At 40.3% G+C, this 8,401-nt stretch overlaps 1 protein-coding gene and 1 pseudogene across 1 annotated transcript in view; one reads left to right on the top strand and one right to left on the bottom strand.

The window, feature by feature from the left end:
* The window catches only part of MRPL48 (mitochondrial ribosomal protein L48), an 84,332-nt gene that overhangs the window by 67,543 nt on the left and 8,388 nt on the right, over positions 1-8,401 (top strand). The window lies entirely within an intron of this gene.
* Positions 2,849-3,283, bottom strand: LOC105551058 (annotated as a pseudogene).

The raw sequence follows: 8,401 nt of genomic DNA, 5'->3' as shown, positions 1-8,401 counted from the left end.
TAGCCAGGATGGTCTCGATCTCCTGACCTCGTGATCCGCCCGCCTCGGCCTCCCAAAGTGCTGGGATTACAGGCGTGAGCCACCGCACCTGGCCCATTTTTGTATTTTTAATAGAGATGGGGTTTCACCATGTTGGCCAGGCTGGTCTCGAACTCCTGACCACAAATGATCCACCCGCCTTGGCCTCCCAAAGTGCTGGGATTACAGGTGTGAGTCACTGCACCTGGCCACCAGTTCCTTTGCAGATATGTGTTTTGCAAATATTTTCTTCCTGTCTATGACTTATCTTGTCCTCTTAACAGTATGTCTTTTGAAGAGTAGAAGTTAAACTTAATGAAGTTCAGTTTAACAATCTTTTTCTCTTATGGTTTCTGCTTTTGCTTTTATATCTAAGAAATCTTTGCCTGACCCAGTCGCAAAAAAACATTTTCCTATGTTTTCTCCTAGAAGTTCTATAGTTTTAAGTATTGTATTTAGGTCTGTGATCCATTTTGAATTATTTTTGTATATAGTGGGTCAAAGGTTTTTTGTTTTTTTGTTTTTGGCTTATGAATATTCAATTGTTTCCAGCACCATTTGTTGAAAAGATTTTCTTTCTCCACTGAATTATCTGAGCATCTTTGTTGACAGCCAGTTGACCATGTATATATGGGTCTGTTTCTATGCTCTATTCTGTTACATATATGCTTACACCTGTACACACTGTCTTGATTAGTGTAGTTTGATTACTGACTCTTTGTTCTTCTTTTTCAAAACTACTTTGGCTATTCTAGGTCCTTTGGTTTTCCATAAAAATTTTTAGAATTAGCTTGTTGATTCTACAGAAAAGAGTCTGGGCACGGTGGCTCACGCCTGTAATCCCAGCACTTTGGGAGGCCGAGGTGGGCGGATCACGAAGTCAGGAGATCGAGACCATCCTGGCTAACGTGGTGAAACCCCGTCTCTACTAAAAAAAATACAAAAAATTAGCTGGGCATGGTGGCAGGCCCCTGTAGTCACAGCTACTTGGGAGGCTGAGACAGGAGAATGGCGTGAACCCGGGAGGCGGAGCTTGCAGTGAGCAGAGGCCACTGCACTCCAGCCTGGGCAACAGAGCGAGACTCCATATCAAAAAAAAAGAGTCTGATGGGATTTTTTTTGAATCTGTAGATCAATTTGGGAATAATTGAATCTTAATTGTTTATATTGAGTCTTCTGATTCATTAACATAGTTTATCTCTCCATTTAGATATTATTTATCTGCTCTGCTTTTATGTATTTTTTGGATTTGTTGGAAAACTGTAGGAGAGGGAAGTAACATTTACTGCCTACCTACCTTCTCCATTCTGGGCTCTTTACATATCTCAGTATTTCACACAGTATAGGATGCTCTCTGGTTTTCCTTAAGTAACATTAAATCCCATGGGTAGAAATTCCTTCCCTTCGTAATTTTTTTTTTTTTTTAAATTTTGAAGACAGAGTCTTGCTCTGTCACCCAGGCTGGAATGAAGTGGCGTGACCCCGGCTCACTGCTACCTCCACCTCCTGGGTTCAAGTGATTCTCTTGCCTCAGCCTCCCTCAAATAGCTGGGACTGAGCTGGAGTGCAGTGGCACAATCTTGGCTCACTGCAACCTCTGTCTCCTGGGTTCAAGTGATTGTCCTGCTTCAGCCTCCCAAGTAGCTGAGATTACAGACGTTCCCCACCACACCCGACTATCTTTAGCAGAGATGGGGTTTTGCCATGTTGGCCAGGCTGGTCTCAGGCTCCTGATCTCAGGTGATCTGCCTGCCTTGGCCTCCGAAAGTGCTGGGATTACGGGTGTGAGCCACTGCGCCCAGCGGCAACTTCTTATCTATGTTCTGTCCTTATAGTTTTGCCTTCTTCAGAATTCCGTACAAATAAAATCATGTAGTATTTTTCTTTTTGATTCTTCTTTTGCTTAGCATACTGTATTTGAGATTCAATCACGTTGTTGCCTGCAAGTAGTTTTTTTTTGTTGTTGTTGCGCATAGTGTTTCATTGAAAGGATGTACCACAGTTTATTCCTTTCCTGATTGAAGGACATTTGTGTTGCTTCCAGTTTTTGGCAATTATAAATAATAAAACCACTATGAATATGTACGAGGTTTTGTGAGAACACACATCTTCATTTCTCTAGGAGTATGATTGTTGGGTCAAATGGTAAGTGAAGTGTATGTTTGATTTTATAAGAAATCAAGACTTGGGCACAGTGGCTCACACCTGTAATCCCAGTACTTTGGGAGGCTGAGGAGCACGGACCGCTTGAACTCAGGAGTTTGAGACCAGCCTGGGCAACATGGTGAAATCCTGTCTCTACATAAAAAATACAAAAATTAGCCTGGCTTGGTGGTGTACACCTGTAGTTCCTGCCACTTGGGAGGCTGAGGCAGGAATATTGCTTAAGCCCAGGAGGCAGAGGTTGCAGTGAGCTGAGATCGTGCCACTGCACTCCAGCCTGGGCGACAAAGTAGAGAGCCTGTCTTAAAAACAACAACAACAAAAATGTAGCTTAGGTAGTCTGTCACTGTGGCAAGGTCGTATATGACATAGTATGTGGGTATGGCAAAGATACTTGCTTTTTTTTTTTTTACACTGAGTCAGAAAATTATTTTAATAACAAAACTTTTTTTTTTTTTTACAGAATCATTATAAAATAGCAGTTGGTTACTCCATAACTGCCAGAATTATTTGTACTTGAGGTCTTGGCTAAGTGGGGCTGAAATCAACAAAAGGTCTTGGACTGTTGGTTCACAGATCATCCTAGGAAGCCTGCCCTCTTGATATCTATCATACTTACCTCTTATGACATGACCCAGTCCTTTAAAAAAAAAGTATCTCTCTTTCTTTATTCATTCTTTGGAGGCTTGAAGTGAATTTGGCACTGTTTATTAAATACCTTCTAGCCTTTGTCTTTTACCACTTCTTCAACATTTGGTTCTGACTGCATCCATTTCAACTTTGTCTGCTCTTTTCCAGGTTGCTTTAATAACGTTAAATAGTCCAAATTATTTTCTCTGTCTTCTCGGAGGTTTTTTTACTACTTCTGAGGTCTGGGCTATACAATTTTTTATGACTCTGTTCCTACTGGCAAGAGCTGCCATCAAAGACCCCTAAATTTGTTTACAGGTTTGGCTGGCATAGTTTTCCCTATAAAGGAAGCTATTGGAACCTTAGTGTTTAGTTTATGTACTATTCTGTCATCAGCTGTCCTCATCACTTTGAGTAATTCGTGGAACTGGGCAACCTCCTCCCAGTTCACACCGCCACTGGGTGCTGCCATATTTGACAAACAAAAATTATACTTTCTTACTCATTAGATATTAATATATTCCCATCTAACATATGTGGAAATCAAGGCTTAGAAAGGCCAAAAGCACAGAACCAGTAACTTGCCTGGATTTAAACCCAGTTCTGCCTGACAAGTATTTTCAGTTATATAGGGTCTTATTTTAAGTCCTTCAGCCAAATTTGAACTTTTAAACCTTTATACATTAGAGTACAACTGTGCTAAAAAATGTTCTTTAGAAGGTTTGATAATAAGCTGTGACTTTAGCTCTCATAGTGACAGTACTTCAATTCTTTTAAACCTAAAAATGTGCTTTATCTCTTTCTGATGCCCCAGAGAGTTGGTTCCTCTTTCAGCACTTGACACATACCTCATGTCACTTAGTGCTCTGGTCTTGAATGATCTATTCCTGTGGCAGTTTCTCTTCCCTCTGACAGTGCGTTCCTTCTGGATGGGGACTGTGTTCTTTATTTCTTTAGCACCCACTGCAAGGCCTGCCATATGGGAGACATTCCGTCATGATTGAAAGAATGACAGGTTCTTGAGTATCACTATACAATCCAATTGTGTGGTATACATTTCCTAAATTAATAAAAGTCCTTTTAATGAATTAATTAAAAAACTATTGATTGAGCCTCTTCTTGCTATGTGGTGAGCACTGCACTAGACATTCTGGGAGATACTAAGGTGAACCTCCTAGTTTCAGGGAACACACACACACACAGAGTGAATGCACACATACATGCATGTACATACACACCAAGAAACATAATTGTAACATAATGTGAAAGACAAACTGCAATTACAGCTCAAAGAGGCTGAGTAGCATAGTAATTTACAGTAGTGCTTCTCAAAGTACCATTCTGAGAAGATGTCAGGAGCTTATGCCAAAATATACATTAATAATTTGTTTCCTTCATTAGGAAAGTCTTGATATTAAGAAAAAAACGTGACTGAATCAAATGGTTTGTTTAGTGACTGGTTGCACATTTCTCGTGGACCAATGACAATTAGGCTGTTCACTGGCAGCTTGTCTATGGACCGTACTTGAAGTAATATGTGGTTAAGAGTACAAGCTCTACCCACAGAATGGGAGAAAATATTTGCAAGCTATCTAGCTGACAAGGGATTAATAACCAGAATATGTAAGGAGCTCAAACAACTCTATAGCAAAAAATATCTAATAATCTAATTTAAAAATGGGCAAAAGATCTGAATAGACATTTCTTAAAAGAAGATGTACAAATGGCAAACAGGCATATGAAAAAGTGCTCAACATCACTGACGGTCAGAGAAATGCAAATCAAAACTACAGTGAGCTATCATCTCACCCCAGTTAAAATGGCTTTTATCCAAAAGACAGGCAATAACAAGTGTTGACAAGGATGTGGAGAAAAAGGAACCTTTATACACTGTTGATGGGATTGAAAATTAGTACAACCACTATGGAGAACAGTTTGGAAGTTCCTCAAAAAACTAAAAATAGAGCTACCATATGATCTAGCAATCTCACTGCTAGGTATAAACCCCAAAGAAAGGAAATCAGTATATCGAAAAGGTATCTGCACTCCTGTGTTTCTTGCAGCACCATTCACAATAGCCAAGATTTGGAAGCAACTGAAGTGTCTGTCAACAGGTGAATGGATAAAGAAAATGTACATATACACAATACTATTCACCCATAAAAATGAATGAGATCCTGTCATTTGCAACAACATAGATGGAACTGGAGGTTATTATGTTAAGTGAAATAAGCCAGGCACAAAAAGACAAACATTCATGTTCTCATTTTTTTGTGGGTGCTAAAATTAAAAACAATTGAACCCATAGAGATAGAGAGTAGTATGATGGTTACCAGAGGCTGGGAAGGGCAGTGGGGGCTCGAGGAGAAGTGGGGATGGTTAATGGGTACCAAAAAATAGAAAGATTGAAAAAGATCTAATATTTGATGGCACAACAGGGTGACTATAGTCGATAATTTAATTGTACATTTACAGATAACTAAAAGAGTATAGTTGGATTGTTTGTAACACAAAAGATAAATGCTTGAGATGATGGATATCCCATTTACCCTGATGTGATTATTATGCATTGTAGTCCTGTATCAAAATATCCCATATACCCTATAAATATATATACCTGCTATGGACCCACAAAAATTAAACAGTAAAAAAGAGTACAAGCTCTGGAATCAAACTGTTGGCATTCATATTCTGGTTCTATCAGTTATTAGCAATACGACCTTGGGAAATTCTGAGCCTCAGTTTCCTCTTCTATATAATGAGGATGATAATTTTTTCTGTTTCTTTGAGCTCTGAAAATGAAACAAGATGGTACTTGACAGCACTTAGCACAGACACTGGCATATTGTAAACATTCTGTTACTAATTTTATTGTTGCAATAATTCAGAATTTTTTTCATCTGACAGGAATTAGAGATAGCTTCTTAAAAGTTGGTGGCAAAGAACATTAAATGTCATTCACAGAATGTTACTATCATACCTACAGTGGGGTCAGTTCCTTGGAATAGTGTTTGAAATTTTTAGGACTGTTTTTAGAGATGCTGCTTTTACAGTGAAGGGCACTGAATTTCCTGCTTTTCATCAACTAACCGCGGAAGTGCTGTTTTCCCGTTGGCTTTTACTTTTGCCACGTAGCTAGGTTTCTGGTTCCCCCACAGTTGGTGTGTTCACATAAGATTAGGGTCATTTTAGAGGAAATAGTTTCAATGTTTTGTTTGTTTGTTTGTTTGAGTCAGAGTCTTGCTCTGTCGCCCAGGCTGGAGTGCCGTGGCACGATCTCGGCTCATTGCAGCCTCTGACTCTTGGGTTCAAGCGATTCTCAAGCCTCAGCTTCCTGAGTAGCTGGGACTACGCCTGGCTAATTTTTGTATTTTTAGTAGAAACGGAGTTTCACTATGTTGGCCAGGCTGGTCTCAAACTCCTGACCTCAAGTGATCCGCCCACCTTGGCCTCCCAAAGTGCTAGGATTACAGGTATGAGCCACCGTGCCCAGCGTAGTTGCAATGTTTATAGGGTAGTTGTGGTAAGAAGCTAGTTTATTTTACATCTGGCTAAGTGGTCAGTGCTGCATGATTGTATACTCCCGGATTATAAATTTAAAAACTATGTAGTCCAAAAAAAAAAAAAAAGTTTCTTTAAAAAACGCAACTGTAAAATGCCCTGGCTGCATTTGAGTGAAAACAGGAAGGCAGTTACATTTGTTGAGCACCGACTATCAGTGAATCACTCTGAACAAGCTAAGTACATTTTTCGTGTATTATTTAACTCAAACACCTTGTACATAGTAGATCAAAGTATCAACGCCGGAGCCAGACTGCCTGAGCTTTACTCTTGCTCCACTGCATTCTTACTGTATGACATTGGGCACTTTGCTTAACTTCTTTGTGTCTTGGTTTCCTCATCTGTAAAATGGGATTGCTAAAAGCACCTACCTTAAAAGGCTACAGTGAAAATTAAGGGAGCTATTATGTATAATGTATCTAGAACTATGTCCAGCAACTGTTGGCTGCTATTATTATTACTATTGCTATTACTATTATTATAGAAGCTTGCCCATAGTCCTACACCTAGTAAGTGGCAAGTTCTGGAGTTAAACCTACTTTTTTTCCTGATTCTCTATTCTTCTAACCGGTTCTCCACACAGCATTTAGGGTGATCTTTCTAGATGGAAATATGATTATGTCACTCTTCTGCTTGAAATCCTTTGATGGCTTCCTACTCCCTTAGGATCACAATAAAAGTTTCTCATGTAGCTTCCTAGGTGCTCCAGGGCCTGCCTTGCCTCTTTCATACTTCCCTCCCCACCTCCCTCTACTTCCAGTTACACTGGCTTTGTTTTTGTCCCTTTCCACCTCAGGACCTTTGCATATACTCTTCCTCTCTTCATCTAACTAGCCTCTACCTTTTTCTTAGATGCCATCTTTTTTTATTTTGAGATGGAGTCTTGCTCTATCGCCCAGGCTAGAGTGCAGTGGTGCGATCTTGGCTCACTGCAACCTCTACTGCCCGGATTCAAGCAATTCTCCTGCCTCAGCCTCCCAAGTAGCTGAGATTACAGGCGCCTGCCACCACGCCCAGCTAATTTTTGTATTTTTAGTAGAGATGGGGTTTCACCATCTTGGCCAGGCTGGTCTTGAACTCCTGACCTCGTGATCCACCCGCCTCGGCCTCCCAAAGTGCTGGGATTACAGGCGTGAGCCACCCCGCCTAGCCTCTTTATTTATTTATTTTTTATTTTTTGTTTGTTTTCTTATGTCTCGAATATTACTTCTTCAGGGAACCTCATTAAGTTAGGTCTTTATGTTATACATTAGAAGAAGTAAAAGGTATTTAACTGCCCTTTCATAACATGCACTTCTTGCTCTATAATTACTTGACTATTATTGGTCTTTTCTATTAGACTCTAAGCTCTGTAAGGCAAGGATTGTTTCTGTCTTCATTAGTGGTCTAAGCCTAAGATCTTGCCTAGTATCTGGCGCAGTAGGCACTGAATAAAGACTTGTTGATTTGGATTGAATTCTAACAGGCATGGCGGACATAATTCCTAGAACAGCAGGATGAATGTGCTGCTTTTTGCCTCTTTGCTGGCTCTTTGCTCCAAACAGCTCAGAGCATAAAGAGCTGTTTGTTTTTAGCAACTCAGTTCTCTGCATTGATTGAGGTTTTCAGACTGTCGTATTGTTAGGCAATCTCACTGCTCAGCCTTTCGGAGATGAAATTCTTTTCTTCTGATTTTCATTTCATCTTAATCCATCTTTCCTCGGGGGAGGGTGGGTAGGGATGATGGCCGTGACCTTCAGATGGAATTGGGCTAGACAGCAGGATGCCAGCTTTTGTTCTCTATATGGTTTGCACTGCTGCAACTACAACTCACCCAGGAGAGGTGAGGAAGAGGCCTCTCAAGTGGGTCCCTTAATTTGCCTGCATCCTTTGCCTAGCAGCTGCCTGAGGAGATGGAAATCTCACTCATCTGGGAGCAGCTTCCAAGCCTGAAGTTGAACCAGCCCCTGTGTTCTGCTGAGAGTAAAAGCATCATTCAGCATCCCTCGCTATGAGGCTACTCTTCTCTTTTTTTTTTTTTTTTTTTTTT

Source organism: Mandrillus leucophaeus, unplaced genomic scaffold, assembly GCF_000951045.1.
Source record: "Mandrillus leucophaeus isolate KB7577 unplaced genomic scaffold, Mleu.le_1.0 Scaffold504, whole genome shotgun sequence".
NCBI classification, from domain to species: Eukaryota; Metazoa; Chordata; class Mammalia; order Primates; family Cercopithecidae; genus Mandrillus; species Mandrillus leucophaeus.
The sequence above is the reverse complement of the archived record's forward strand: the minus strand, read 5'-3'. Positions and strand labels throughout refer to the sequence as shown.